The 16,501-nt window shown below is 40.5% G+C and overlaps 1 protein-coding gene across 4 annotated transcripts in view; it reads left to right on the top strand.

Annotated features, from left to right (window-relative positions):
• Positions 1-16,501, top strand: part of LOC135493212 (uncharacterized) — a 109,983-nt gene that overhangs the window by 54,911 nt on the left and 38,571 nt on the right. For 3 of the 4 annotated variants that reach the window (XM_064780305.1, XM_064780306.1, XM_064780303.1), the window contains exon 4: positions 7,970-8,003. The gene's annotated coding sequence lies outside the window, so the exon portion shown is untranslated. Of the gene's footprint in view, positions 1-6,273; positions 6,372-7,969; positions 8,004-16,501 lie in introns of those variants that run through there. The other variant, XM_064780304.1, reaches the window with a different exon arrangement.

Genomic DNA, 16,501 nt, shown 5'->3' with positions numbered 1-16,501 from the left:
CTGTGGCAACAAGCCCTAATTAAGCTGAGCTAAGATGATCAATAGCGTATGTTGGTATCATTTGCTTCCAATATCCGCGCCTGGTTACCCTTATGTGACTAATGCGAGCTGCTGATGGACTGATCACCGAGTGACTGGCGGCTGAGAGCGTTCCGATACAACCCGAATGAACGATCAGCCTCGACTGGTCTGACCAAATGAAATTGACGGACTGAACGATTGGACGGATTCTTCAGGGATTTGATGAAATATTCCATACTTATGCCAGTGCCTTTGCCAATACTTATTTATATGTTTAGATTAACTTATCACCCAAGCTTTTGGAAGGATTCCTGTCCACTGGCCTGCATCCAAATCATTTTGTACAAGTCGATGATCCATTCTACTGTTTGCGAATTTAAGGGAATGCTATCCGTGATACCAAAAATGACCTACATGTAGTGCCAAATTTCGTTGATTCCATTTATCGGTTGAGTCCGTCAATTGGCTGCTCCTCCGGAATCGGGGGAGCTTGATGGATCAACCGGTGGGAGCCGTTAGACAAACTGCTGCTGTGTTTCCCAATCCTGTACGGTGCGAAGTAATTAACGCGACAGACTGCTTCGGAGGGGGCCCAGAGCAGCTGTCGGGTCTCTGAAGGAATAAGCTTGTCGCCTATCGCACTTGTTATAAACATCACGACAAAAGTGATTAAATATACACATACTTTGAGTCATTACATAGTTATAGATTTAGTCTCCATCTGAGATCCGCTTTCATCGTCGTGTTCTTTTGTCATCTTTTATTTAAACAACATGTAATTCGAGTCATGTGGGTGTTTATGAAATTAATTGGTAAAAAATTATGAAGAAATACCATTGACGTATCCTTCATGCCAAAACTTATTGTCTGACAGTTACATCCTTAATCTGTAAATCAGAACGTAGAAATACTAGAACAGTAGATCAAGACTCTTATTAGATTCCATCTTCCTATCTCTTGCATAAATATGTTCTGGTATTTGTCGTAGGAGTTCTTCTGTGTATCGTAAGGCCTTTCTCCACGTGGTGAATAGTGAGATTGGCAAACTTCCCCAAAGGAGCTGAGCTGTCGCTTACGTTTCGCCACTGACGCATCGGGCCCATAAAAAGAGAAACAATTAAGACATCGGCTGAGAACCCATCAGTCTGGCAATTCGAATATCTCCTCGAGTAAATCCCAGCGCTCAGTCTCCCGCCGAAGAGCTGTATCGGTTATCAATTAAAGCTTTTAGTTGCCTGCTGCTAATGGCCTATAGTGGGTGCCGAGTGAAGGAACGCAGGGCGATCGATGATGCCTCAAAATGCGCATCTTTTCTAATGACTGTTTAGCTACATGTATAATAAATGATTATTAGTACTATCAACGTTATAATAACTCCCACTTTGAATTTGGTCTCTTATTTTGAGTCTTTTAAAAATGTTTGACGGAACAGCACCTTGTTGCTGCTGGATTGAACTTAATCATCACGACTTCTCTGAGCAGTCCATTGGCGAACTATCGGTTTGTGGAAAAGAGAGAGCAACAACTTTAATAACAACCTGCTGTTTTCCACAGCAAAACTTGAAACAGCAACAACAACAATCACATGTTATTCATTGAAGGCAGCTAAGGACACTGAACTCTCTCTCAATCAAAGTCGAAGGGCAATTTTGTCTGCTGATTTACTGAAACCTACAATCATCGCCATGATCGTATGATTCAGTCACTAATTAGTGCCATCACGTTCTAAGTGATTAGTGCACTTTCGATTGCTTTGGTTTAAGTAAACGATGTGACTGAGAAATGCCAAATGCCATTCCTTAGCATAGTAAAGGGGAGTGACCTTTGACAATAATCTTACGTCAAATCAATAAAGATTATGGATACACATAATAATGCTTTATATTTTGCCTTGTGATCTTGAAAGAAACAACGGTTTATGTACGATGAACTGGTCATAACAATCCTTTGATTTGTATAAATAGAAATAGAAAAAGCCCTGGGCGAAATGGTGTGTACATCATTGGAAGGTCGTCCTTAGATTGTTTTGTGTTTGTTTAGTTTTTGTCATGCGATTTCGTCCATCAAAGTACTGCCCATCCTGTAATATGAACTCTAGAATGGATATTGGTGCTTGGTCTGTACTCTAGTAGGAGGCTTTATCCGACTTCTTAACGGTTTCTCTAACGTTTTCCTGACTAATCCGACAAAATTCCGACATTGTCCGACTTTTCCCTGAAAGATCGGATTTAAAACCTCAGGAAAATATCAGGGCTTCCAAAAATAGGACAATAAAGATCAAAGGCCATTGTTGAATGGGGTCGATGAGGTGTGAGCCAAACAGTCAGAGTGACCCTAAGTGTCAACACCGATTCGCTCACTCAATTAGGTCACCATTCAACATAGGCCTTTGATCTTTTATGCCCTATTTTGGGAAGCCCTATTATTTTCACAGGTTTTCAAGAAATCCGACCTTTCAGGGCAAAGTCAGACAAGGTAGGACTTTTGTTGGATTAATCAGGCAAATGTTAGAGAAACCATTGAGAAGTCGGAAAAAGCCTTCTATTGGTGTTACTGTAGCTTTACATGTAACATCGCGGTCTATCAATCTATCTGTCTTTTAGTTCACCCTGGCGTCCCGAAAAAGACCATTCGCCGTCCCCCATATTCTGCCCTTTCTTAAAAGAACCTAGTATTCCTCGGTCAGGGTTTCCATCTGTAACCTGACAAATTTAACTCATACAGAGCCTGTATGAAGAATATTGATTTAATATATAGCTACTGGCGATTAAGTGATAATTGGTTTTAATGAGGGGTAGATCAGATTTCCAAAGGATGTAGTCTATACCGCTGATACGGAAATATCATAGGATCATGGCGCATGGAAGTTCCAAAATAAGTATAATTGAACTATCAATGATATTTTATACATAAAACATGACAAATACTGCCCAGTTGGGTTGAAATCACATTCGTATTGTACAACGGAATATGTTTCAACCAAGCTTTTTCATCCCTTGTTAACAATTTTTAATGGTCAATGCACATGAAATAAGCGTCAATTTATGAGGAAATGCATTTATCCTCTATTGGAAAAAAATCTAGTATTGAATTTATACACACGATATTTATTTGATAAAGAAATGTCAGAGATAACAGCGTGGAGCGAGTGGATATGTATTATTAGTATATTGATTGGTGTTCAATATCTGATTTGGTAGACCCACATCATGCGCCAAACTACCTTCATGACGTTTTTAGCTATGGCAATTTACTGTGCAATCCTGGCACAACTATTTCCAGTTGTGACTTCAACTTTGGTTTTACATGTACATGTACTGTATATCTCCTTCAATTGAGCCCAAATAAATCTTATACCATGTGAAAGTTAACACCAAGTTTATGTCTCAATCCGAATTGTTAAGGTTTACAGTAACTACTCGGCTACTATTTACTCTCAAAACAGTCTCATGATAATCACAACACGAGTTCCATTTTTGTGGTAACGAGCGAGAAATGTATCATCCCACGGCGACAGAAAATGTGATTTGTTTCATGCCGTGAAGCAGCAGCACAAAATCAATAACTTCTTACGATCGGAACGCTTCGTGAATACGCTGCTTTTCCTCGATACCGTTGGCCACTTGGGCTCATGAAGGAGTTTTCTTCCGTTAATCCCATGAAGAGGTCTGTTCTTTTCAATCCCAAATACTTGGCTGCAATATGTGTTCTGAAGCGTCTGACCCCTTTCCCCGTGGTCCCTGGCCATTTGGGCTTCTGTAGGAGTATTCTTTTGCAAATCACAGTCGCTAATACTTGACTACAATACTTTTTAAAGCGTCTGAGCATCTCCCTGAGGTGCCAGGCCATTTGGGCTTTGTAGGAGTTCTCATTCGCCATTCCCAAGTCAGTACTTGGCTGCAGTAATCGCTTTACAGGCGTCGTCACCATAGATTAGTTTGTCATATTGGGAAGAAACAAGGTCTGAACGCCGACTCCCATGAGTAACAAGTCATCTTGGGATGATAGTTCCAATCTAAGGTATAGTTGATTTGACTATGATATTCTTTTGAAGATTTTTCGAGTGCGGTGCAAGGCTGCATTGCTCAACGGAGCTTGTCGTCGGCCACGTGGCCTGATTGCTATACTGATGATGCTGTCAAAGCGTGACTTCGGCAAGCTTGCTTATCGAGGCACATCCTCGTAAAAAGGTTGATTCATCACCAGCAACCAATGACGTGATGTTTACTCCACCACGAGGTGCCTGAAGCAGTACAAATCAACCAACAAGTAACCCACACCCAAACGTTTGGTAACTGAACGATATATAGAAGTATTAGTTTGCGTTTTCTTGTATTTGAGGAGGTTTAAATCATTGGTTAGTGCTTAAGACATGTCGTATAGTAGAGTTTTGTTTCACCATGATATACACTGTCCTGCCCAATGCATTGGTCACTGGTTGAGCTTACTCAAATACAAACACTTTGGGCAGCGTTGGGTATCAAATTAAAGTTGTTTTCTCGGAGCAGTTTTAGTTAGTAGATTAGAATATTGGACTTTGCCATTCACGTGTACACCTATGTACTTCGCATTGCTCAGAGGCATTGTGCTTGTAGATCATCGAACGTCGACATCGTCGGGGTGATTTTCGGATATGCGTCAATTTGTCCTTGGTCAGACCTCAAAACCAATGGGTTAAGTAAATCATGGCAGAAATGATATGGACCTTAGCATAACCAAAAGAAATGTGCACTGACAAATCACCAACCGGGGAGAAAGTGACAAATTGAGATTGTAACGGTGATGAATGGTGCTTGGGTTTTATCGATCGAAACTCACAGGGGCTTCGTGATATTTAGAGAGCAAACACGGGAGACGATCTAGTGGCACGTCCGAAACCATTTACACACTCTTACGCAAATTTCTCAGCATCTTCTTATTTTCAAGTACTTTCTGGTCTTGGTTTGTGAGCGAGACTTCTAATGGAGATATTAGATAATCTGAAGTGACTTCAGGATGTTCGACATGTTTGGGTTGTAGCATATTTACTGTTTGGCTCTGCGTCATTAGTTTCTAAAAGGGGCTGTCCCATAAAAATGAGTGCTCCGTCCCGCGCGTAGTAGCTTCAGGAATGGTGACTGTTTGTACTGCACCGACCATACTAGCATTGCATTCTTCGACCAGTGAGCAGAGCACAAAGCAATTACACTTGCAAGAAGCATTGGACTGAATCTATAATGTCCAGATCATCATCGAAGACATTTAAAACGTTTTGAATGTCTTTGGCAACACGAAGCGCTGTAATTAGAGCGTAAAAGGGTCCCAGGTGACCTAAAGTTTGGAAGACATTTATCTCCTAGGCATAGATTCTTCATCGTTTAAACGTTGAATGGAGTTCGTAAAGTCAACTAGCGTATCTAATACAGTCATAGTACTTCTGTGTGCAACCATACGTAACAAAATGGAACACCTTTCCAAGTCAAAAGCAGATTAAAATTCCTCAAATTATATATTTGCTCATCATGTGATGTAAACATGTGTGATCTTTTGTCGGACTGACAATGGACACTACGGATACCACCCTTAAATGGAGATAGGTAATAAGCCACGAAAATCGCTACTGATGTACATGTAGGTCGTGTGCGTACTACTATGCATTGACTATGTGTATTCTCATTACATGATTACAAGTATTTTGTTTGGTACTACATGTACTTGCAATCCTTTTGTGACCAAAGCACCCTTCTTGACAAGTCTCATCCTAATGGAGCCTGACAAGTCCCATCCAACCTCAAAATGTGACGACCAGAGATAAGTTTTGCTTGATATCGAATAGTTGGTTAACATGTTTCTAGATATCAAACTGATCCATTGGACCATATCAAACATATCAATTATTTCCGCCTTTCATTCGACGTATATTATTCGACACCAAATCATGTTGGATGCCCAAGGGAACTGACACATGCCTCACTTTTGTCAATATTCTGCACTTTGTCACGAACATTTAGTAATTCATGTGGAATGGTTTAATAAGTGTTACGATAAAGAACATTCATCATCAGGTAACTTGAAGAAAAGTCGTCTTAGGTGATAATAGAGACATTTGAAGTTTAACGCATATTAGTTCAATATTAATTTGATTGAAATTGTCAGTTTGCTCAAATAAGGTCAGCTATTGTGCTGACATTTAGCATATCATACACATGTATATATACATATTTAACTGGTCATATCATAGTTGATAACTTGCCTTAGAGATCTCAGGTGCCAGCAAAGTGGTGTTTAGTTTGTTGAGGTGATCTTCTGTCGATTTGTGAGGATACATCCATCTAAAGCCATTCAATTCCTTGGTAGGAGCAACTGTAAAGGTAAACGTAGTCATTGATGTAACCTTAAATGACTGTACCAGCAGGGGCGTGCCGGACTAAAGCCAAGTCTCTCATCAAGTAATCTTGCTATCTCGGTGCCTTGTGTGCCAAAATGCTAGGTAATGAGGATTACTATCAACCCTGAAATTTCAAATATCGCTCCCGGAGATTATCTCGCAATATCCATTACAATATCGCATGTTGGTCATCGCAATACCACCGGTCAAGGAGTCAAATTCATCTAAACCCTATCATCAAAAGGACCCGTTTCAGGATTATCCGGAAGCTTGGCGTTGCACGCGATGTTTAGTGATGAAATTGGCGCCGCGGACCTTGAGATCGATGGTCAAAGCTGCCAGCGTTCGTCACTGGGTTTCTCATATTACCGAAGTTAATGACATGACAGAATCTTTTAGAAATCCGAGTTTGTCAAAGGTGATAGTTACTTTTAATTTTCTCAGCCGGCATCTGTCGCCGTGTGATATCTTTTATATCCGGGGTTCAGAGCACAGTCAGATCCTTAGGGTGGACAGTTAATTATTAGTTGCAGAACAAAGACTAGAATTATGAGGAAATTATGAGGATTTTGACCGAGCCGTTCAAAACTCCCCGTTTTAAAAGCGTTTCTTGATTAGTTTCCTTTGACGAACCGACGGGAACAATATCATAGTAGATACAACTCTAGTGTAACATTCTCCGCGCTATCTTTGCATCCAGCTTCTGGCAGTAGGTGACAGGGTCACACAATCATAATCCATCATCTATCTTCCAGATCGCATCACATCCCATCAAATATCGCCGGTTGAATCGAGAATCGAGCGTCTCATCGATATCGGAATTTGTTAGCATTCTAGTTTTTGATGTAGTTAGATAAAAGCAATTATTTATTGAATGGTTTGATAGAGTAAATCTGTTTGTTGTACAGGGTGTTGGAGAAATAGGCAAATCTCTGCTAAAGAAAATGTGGGGTTTGAGGAGCAAAAAGACCCCTTTCCCTGTGGATAACGGCTTCCTGGTGAAGAAAGGTATTGGCCTTATGCTACTTTGGCAAAGGCTCGAGATACTAAAATGATGATGATATTTTGATGACGTTGATTGGTAGTGTCGATAAGCATAGAATTCTGCGTAAGACTCAGTCTCCACCGCCTCTAGGTAGTCACACTAAATATAGACACGGACGATTCATTTGAGTTGTCAAACGATATCATTTTCATCACGACAACACGTCTTAGCTTTACAAATCGAAGTTACACAAACCAGAAATATTTACAAAAGAAAATTGATAATATAATTAGCTAGTGTTGGTTGGTAATAAATTGTTGTTTTTAACGAAACGATTTACGCATCTCACGTGGCATCAGGACGTGGAAACTGCTGGGTCAGGTCTTCAGGGAAAAAAGAAGCAAACAATTTTGATAAATCACATAATTTATTCTGAATGTTTATCAACAAACGTACATTGGTAGCAGTCATTTTATTTTCAAAAAGTAAACTTTATCATGCATTTCTTACAAAGTGTCATTGAAGTTCATTCGTGTTACCAGTATGTCGGTGTATTTTGTCTTGTAGTTACAAGTTTTCAATTTCTCTCTTTACAGACTGATCGACTGATATCAATCACTTAGTTACTTGGTAAGTAATTTTTTACCAACGCCCATTTTGGAGGTTGAAAGGCGTACGTTTTTACGGCAAGATAATGTACACCCCAGGAAGTGTAGTACGAGGGAGTTTTATACCCACTGCTTGATACGTAAATGAGCAAACATTTCAAGGTACAAATCGTTGACCGTAAGTTTGCCAATGAAAGCGTGCAATACCCCTTTCTTCTCAATCTTCGAAAAACATGCGTTGGGGTCCGTAAACAGAACGCGCGGTTATCACCGGAGTACCCCATTATTACTGTCAACATGTTGAATCGAGCCAAGAAAAGAGCCGTTATTTTCATTCATATCGATGTTTGAGCAAGTTAATTCGACGGTGTCATGTTTCAATGTATGATATTTATTCAGAAGTATTTACGTGTATGTCATCGGTTTTTACAAAAAAGTGCCATCCGGCTTGTGGTTTTTTTGCCAGTTCATACATGCGCCAAGGTGACTGACTGGGTGAAGTTGCAATTTATTAAGTGATTCATGATAAATCTCAGGATTTTTATGAGAAGCATTTGAAGATGTTATGGTCTTGACACTGACGAATGTGCGAGAAAACCACTGAGACAGCTCCTTGATGTCATTTGAAAGGATTCGACTTTAGTGAATGTGCAAAAGCATAATTCAAACACGTGTACTTGTAAAATGCATGGGGTTCAACAAGTTGACTACATTGTATTTTTGAATCGAAAAAAAGCAATAATTCGATATTCTAAAGGAAGTACCCTCGAGATCCGGACAAAAGAATTAAGAATCATAATTTGAAGTAAGGTCAAGTGAGGACACATATTTTGTCACAACCAGGGGGTCAGTGTTTTAATGGTATGGGGGAGGCCAGATCCTTGTTTTTGTTGTATGGAGGGCTTGTTTTAGAATCAATGTCCTGTTTGGATTGCACTTTGCTCCAAGTACCGCCATTTATTGTGATTAACGATGAATCACCTTGAAGAAAGTCATATTCGAAAAAATCCGGGATCCGAGTATAGGTCCCCCAACAAGCTTTCAAAGTGTGTCCAAGACATAGTACAGCTCGTGCTCCTGGGCTCGTGCTCTGAGATACATGGCCGTAATAAACAAATAAGAGGGACCAGTTACGAGCTTTTTCAGTGCCTTCCTTGTCATGAGAAATTGAGCCAACCCCTAGAAAACTTCTCATCCCTGATTCTGCGAAGGTAGGCCTGTTCATGATCAGGCAAGGTTGGTAGGAACGCTTTACTAAACTAATCGGTCTAATTTGTCTCGTTAAGTGATTCATCTCACGATTTGAATACCGCTGAGCTAAATTAAATTCGAATTAGTAAACCCAACACGACACTAAATGTCAACGGTGTCCCGACAATTTGGTGGAACTTTTTTCAATGAAGACAATAAAACATATTCGAATGACAACTAACGTAATTAAACTCAATAATGAAGTTTATAAAGAGAAAAAAACGTTGCATTGTTTTTTAACTGTTACAGAATCGTGGGAATGACACACATTTCGTTTCTGTTTTTCACAATCTTCTCTTTTATGTTGTGTAGTAGAATGGCTGGGATAGTTTATCGTATTGATATCGCTCACTGTGATTTTGAGGGCAACTTGGGTGACTAGGTGACCGGGATGTAAATGCATACATTCGCCTCAATGTGCCTGCTCGTGTAGCAATAAAAAAGTAAATGACGAGAAAAAAAAGTTTTTTTCTCTCTTTTGCGAAAGAAAACTTTTGAAAAATCAAAAGGATGAAGAGTCTAGTCGGCCATGTGAAGAAACTACACTATATCGGTACATTTAGTTAAGTTGAACTCCAGTTATTTCATGATATTTGTACTAATTGGATTACTCTAAAATTAGATTTCTTGCTTTTTCACTGCGTAACTTTATGTCACTGTCCCCCATTTTTATGGCGAAAGGCCATGGAAAGCAATTTAAAACATCCCTCGCAGTGTTGACCATTCATACTGGCATTGTGGAATGGCTTTCGGAATGCCATTGGCTATTGTGACCGTGATAATGAAAGCCGTAGTACGGTTTCATACACACTGAGCGTAGGTGTAATTGCGCCACGAGGACACTTGATATCGAGTGACTTAGGCGATCGGTTGAAACTTTGGGAGGATCTCGCGGATAGCTTTCACGGATTACCAGCCCCTGTGGATAAATTTTCGAGCAACTTGGTGAGTAATATTACTTTGTCCCCCGCACAATATTCTTAATACCCGTACTTGTATTTTTTGGCCCTTTCTTTGGGTTGGATCGTCCTCAAGATGAGAAACAGGTTTTCGCGCAAAATTCTTCAACTTTTCATTGATGTCTTCGTCATGTTCTCGTAGGGTGAGAAGTGAGACAGGATGGAAAATAGCTTTCAACCTGGTCCTTATTGCTTCAGGCTTCATTGTCAAATGATGATACGATTCTACCCACGACTAACAACAGTAATTTGAAGGATGGTATCTTGCAGTGCGTTGACCAGGGGGGGGGGGGGTCGTTGATCAGGGTGGGTAGGTGCTGTCGGCGGGGATTCACTGCCATGCGTATGTTGAAATAAAAAGGGGGGCAGTTGTACAAACAAGGGTAGAGTATTTTGGCTTACCAATTGTAACTGACCTTTTGATATCAATGATGTCATTGATGAATGTTAAACAATTTATGCGAGGAGACATCGCTACATGTAATTTGATGGAGACCCGGAAACGAATGAAGACTTCTCTTATACCCCGGTATTCGACATCCTAAGTTTCCTTCGGCATTACTGTACAGGCTAAGGGGCTAGCCATGTAACAATGGTCAACATCTTGACGGTTTTGGTAACTACATGTAATCCTTTGCATCTCTCGTGCTAAAAGTAGGGCATCGAATGCAGCCCTGACGAGATTAGCTGCGTAGTAAGCCAGGAAACGTACGTGCCTGGTCACTGACATTTCCGCGTATTGTTATGGTTTCTTTCAAGGCGACTGAGATAACAAGGATTATTACGCTGGATGTCCTCGCAGTCTCTTGGCACAATCTCATCTCGGAAAACGTGAAAAAAGAGCGAGTTTGATAAAGCCAAGGTCCTATTCCCGTGGGCGACCTTCGGAGGTGATGACGCAGCGGGCTGAGTCCGAAATAAAGGCCGCTGTAAGCTTTTAGATGACATTAAAATATTTTTAACGTATTTGCGTCATTTGAGGATCCTGCGTGAGCTGGCGAGAAGGAAAATATTGGATGCGGCGGAGAAGGGATTAAATCTATTGTTGGTGGCAGGCGTCTGGATTTTGAGATGTTCATGAATGGCATGTTATGGGGAGCCTGGGGATTGGTAGTGTCAAAAGGTGTAGAGTTATGATTCCTTCATCTTTTGAGAAGTACATGGCATGTCAGTAAATCGTAAAGCCCTTATAAGCTTAACACGTCGCTGGAGCCGACGAGGCGAGCTGCTTTGGCTGATGTACAAAATTATCACGGTCACCGCATGATGCATTTTGTGAGAGGATGGTGTGTAGAAGGGCAGAGAAATACCAGTGAAGATACTTGGCAGCAAGAGTATTCACTGGAAGTGGTATAAGCGGACCTGCACTCCCACTCAAGGAACCTTTCGGCTGGAGGTGACAATGAAAATCACCCAATTTCAATATACTGGTCATTTGCGTAAAATGCACTACATGTACATATTGTAAACGCGTTTGGTTGGTTCTTAAATAAAAACACCACAGGGAGCTATCCGGCAATCTTTTAAAACCTTCTTAGCCCTGATGAATGATCTTACGAGTTTGAACTTCACACCGATGGTACCAATGAGACATTAACCCAATGCTAAACCGACTCGACAGTAGGTTTATGTACTTAACTCAAACAATCATTTTTACCCTTAATATTAAAAACGTGTCACCAACAAGTCAAGAACTTACAAGTAGTTGGCGACAGTTGTTGGTCAATCCTGTATTATGTATTTAATATATTGTTGCCGATATTAAGCGCTTGTTATTTGTGTGTAAAATCACACCAGGGCACACGAATTGGATTGATATAATAATTCTTCTGTTGTTGGTATAAATGCTAAAATACCTGCATTAGCTCTGAATGACAAGCAATTGAAAATGACAAAAATGACTTTTGACAGTGAATATGTTTGGAGGAGACTTTCGGATGTGTTGCACTTTGAGTTCGTTAAGCAATATGGTTTGGCGTCATGTGGTAACTGGCAAATAGCGTAACAATTTGACATTCTAAAAGATTACTCTGCTAACCTTTGGAGAAACTAAACGACTCATTTTACCAATAGCAATTACCTGTAATGTCCACTGATACCATGAAGATAATAGTTTTAAGCTGGTACACAGTTACATAAACATGTTTGACTGGTTTTCATTTGAGATCTAGTTAAGATACGGGTCAAGTCATGTTGAACATGTTTAAGTGTTCCTTACTAAATGCTTGAAGAAGACGTATGTTGCTTACCATACTGTGAGTAACACAGTAGGGACAGAACATACACATAGGTAACGATTTGACACACCGACGACGTGAAGAACAGCATGGACGTGGTTTTCACCAAATTGCCTGTATAATAACTTATATATCCCTTGAACAAATATTATTTTTCGGTATATTCAAATGTTTTACATAGCCTAACCACTTTAACAAATGTTGATTTGTAAATGCGTTAGTTTTGAATTGGAAGAGCTTAGAGGCCGCACTACGAATGGCATTTTCTAGTAGGATTGTAGAAGTAAGGTATATCTAGCGAAACCCAAGGCAAAGTGTATCAAGCCCGTGTGGGGTTTAACAGTTGATGCATTAAATTATACCTGCATGGCTTTTCCACTTAAATTAGTCTCTAAGCACGTTATAGCATGTTGAGTAATAATTGTACGTTTGGAAATTGCCATTTCACACCTTTTTTTTAATGACAAGGACATTCTTCTTCGAAATGCCTCCGAACAATCAGTCTCGATGCAGGATATATCTCTTTCTGTATATGTGGTCATCTTCACCTTTGCGTCCACTACGAGTTTCGCTTTTCACTGAAATTGTAAAATATGCTTAGAAATATCGTATCCAGACAGCTTTTCATTTACTATTCACGCCTTCAACATATTTTGTGTAGCGATAGTAAAACCGACGAATTGGCATCCTTTGAACAACATCGCAGGGCGTAGAATGCATTCAATCCACGTGTTACAATAATTCTCGTATTTACGCCAGTTTGATTGAAGTTTGTCTACAACTCACTCAAGTAGTGGCAACAGAATGAAATATCACCATGTTTTAGTGATTCATATCCTCCATTTGTCTGGTTTTATGAATTTATGTCTTATTTATCGGTTCTTGATTTCTGTTTAATGAAATGTCCATCAGGCGGAATTGCGATTAGAAATGGGTAAGAAAAGGCCATTTTTGTTCTTAATACGAACTCAGTATGGAAACCAAATCTGCTATAGCTGACGATGTTTTGTAGTGTTGTAGCATGGTGGCTGTTGGTTGGAAATGATGTCGTCAGATGAATATTGGCAAAGATATATTGAAAGAAACACCAAGGGAGACTGGATAACAGGATCAAGGGCATGTTATGGGTTTTTATACAAACTCCCGTTGCAAACGCTGTCTTGTACACATTTGTCGAGCGACACATACGTGCCACCGAAACGCAGAAACTCTTCATGCATTTGGTGACAGCAGTCGATGCATGACGGTCTCTCAGTTGAAATTGCTTCGTTCAACATGAAGGAAATTTCCCCACGGAGTGGATGGTTGGAAGCCTATCATACCCGGCTTGGATACGACAACCTGGGACCGAGTCCTTTTACTGGGCACATTTGCCTAAACCCAAAATCTGCCGCTCTGTGGTGTGCCAGCGATTTTACGTAAATCACTCGTCAATTGGTATACAACGGTATTTAAGAACAAGGGAAAATCGTTTACAGGCATGATACCTTGTACCGGTATACTTGTAAGGCTAATTGCGACAATGTGTCATTGATGACTAAACCCCGGTGGAAAATTACTAACTCCCAACTATTCAGGATGTTAAGGTCAAATGTTACGTGGTTTAAATGAGTGCTGTTATCTTTAATAGTTTAATGTCGTGCGATTCTCTTCATACTTAATGAGCGCTCACTTCGTATAGATGGGGATATAAAGGTAATTTTTCCATCCTTTCTCTTCGGCTATGACATTACAGTTCTTGGTTCATGTAAACAAATTCATATTTACTCATCTGATCGCCAATCTCCCTTGGCATTATAGTGACATTTCGTCCCATTGTATTCACCTCAATATTAAGCACCTCTCCATCCTTTCAAAAACTATCCATTCCACTCCTTTGGTTCCCCGGGGGACAGATCACTGCTAGGGTGGATGAAACTGGACTCGCCTGCACCTACCCTTTTGTTACTTTTGACCACCATGCATTCTCTACATATCGTGTGGAATCGTATGGATTCAAGCCCTGTGATGCAAGGCGTGGCGCTTCTTCCCCACTCACTCAAGGAGGTAGTTCGAGCTGTAGCAATCCATGGCACGATGATTCGGTCTTCGTCTAAACAGTTTACCCGTGCCCTTTAAGAGCTTTCAGTTAAAAACTGTCTGGTCATGAGCAGTGACTTGTTGATGAGAACGCCTCCACAAGTCAATCCCATCGACTTTTCCACACTCGCTTTTGCTACTACGACCCCTCACGTTTGATGCAGTAATGAACTGTCATAAGCTGAGCTTCATTATGACACGTTAGCTGTTGACATCCCGACAGGGTTGATAAATCTATCTGGGGTCGCGACCAAGGGACATTCCCCAGCGGCCGGCGCGGGTAATCAGTATCCTGCACACACGGAGGCGCCGATAGGACGTGGAGGAGACGTGACATTACGATCTCCTCAATGTCTGAACGTCTTTCACAAATCCTTTTCCGAATAACGTATGGTTGGGTCACATTTGCTCAGTGTTTGTTATTTCAAAAGTTTGACAGGGTTGTGTTGGGCGCTCGAGAAGGAAACTTCTACTAGTGCGGCAAAAATTGATGTCACGATATGATGTCACGTTGAAAGGGACAGCGAAAAACATTATATGCTGTCACCATGAGATCTTGTTGGTTCGCGCCAGCATCACCAGTGTAAGTATTCAGAGAGATTTTGTGATTTTGAAATGTTTTTGGGTTACGGTGACCTCCATCATCGTGACTGGTGGTTTGTCTCTCGCGCACCGCCTCGTCTATAACAAACTGTCCACATATATGAGAAGCTGCGGCGTTTCTACTCAATGATTCTTCATTCGGTCTCTAGCTATCCCTCAACAAATGCAGGTGTTTGTAGTAACTTTTACTTACATCAGACGTCTATACCATCTTAACCAATAACGTGTGTACGACATCAACTCTTCGTAGTATTCTTTGACGCCGAGCTTCAAAGTCGACTGCGATGTTTACATACAAAGCTACTTGCAAAGGCAAGCAAAAGGCCGACCTTGAATACGGAAGGCTTATCTCAAATGTTATATCGTATGATGTCTTTGTAAGGATTTGTCAACAATCCCTATTTCATGTTGGATATACCATTTCAAAAGTGACAGTTGTCATGATATGATTTTTACGGTGAAGGTCAAGATGGCTGTTCGTACAAAGAGTCAAGGAACTATGCAAGAAGAATGTGTCACAAAAATCGTTCAGCGAAACAGTGGTAAAACTGGTATTCAGACTCAAACGTGCGGTGTCGAATTTTGCACATTTACATCATAACCTCATGTTCCTTTTACATGTATCAGTCAAGAATTGGATAACCTGATAGGGGCATTAAATCATTGTACATGGCGATGGTACATTGATGCACATGGTCTCATCAAGCTGCTTCGTCACATCTGCCAATTATGTTGCAATATTAGGGCATGCATTATGTACAGAATGTATCTAGCCATGTACACCAATGTAATCACGCGTGATATTCTGTTAAAAATGGCTATCAGGGTGAATTTTCTTTATAAAGCACTGGCCAACAAGTGCCTGCAGACAAAGTAAAACATCTCTCATATTGCAGATTGCCTACGAAATGAAAATTTCTCCCTTAGGTTTGTCAGGTCGTGACCAATCCTACGCATTTCAATGAATTGCCTTCTCGCTTCAAATGGATTTATCTCAATTCTCGCAATAAACCACAATCACTACCATTTTAAATCCTCCATTTGAAATACAAACATTTGAAGAAGTTTCGCAATAAATCACGCTTGAGGAGCCATTAGTGCTGGAAACGAAGCCATCCATCTTATTCTTACCGCTACACCAATTGCTTTTCAATTGATTGGCTTTAAATGGCTGGTATACCAAACAAATTGATACTTCGTTGACTCTGAGCGGTTGGTAGTATGTTTCGCCATTCTTGAGTTCTTTCTTGTGATTATCAAGGCGGATAAGGTGATGACAGGGCTTGACACACTCCAACAAGTACAACCTACTTACATGCTCTCGGCTGTATTGCGAGCGAATTGATCGCTTTCAATGGTTTCTCCAATAAATAAGTACTAGGCCGTAAATT

This window comes from Lineus longissimus, chromosome 9 (assembly GCF_910592395.1).
Source record: "Lineus longissimus chromosome 9, tnLinLong1.2, whole genome shotgun sequence".
Classification (NCBI taxonomy): Eukaryota; Metazoa; Nemertea; class Pilidiophora; order Heteronemertea; family Lineidae; genus Lineus; species Lineus longissimus.
The sequence above is the reverse complement of the archived record's forward strand: the minus strand, read 5'-3'. Positions and strand labels throughout refer to the sequence as shown.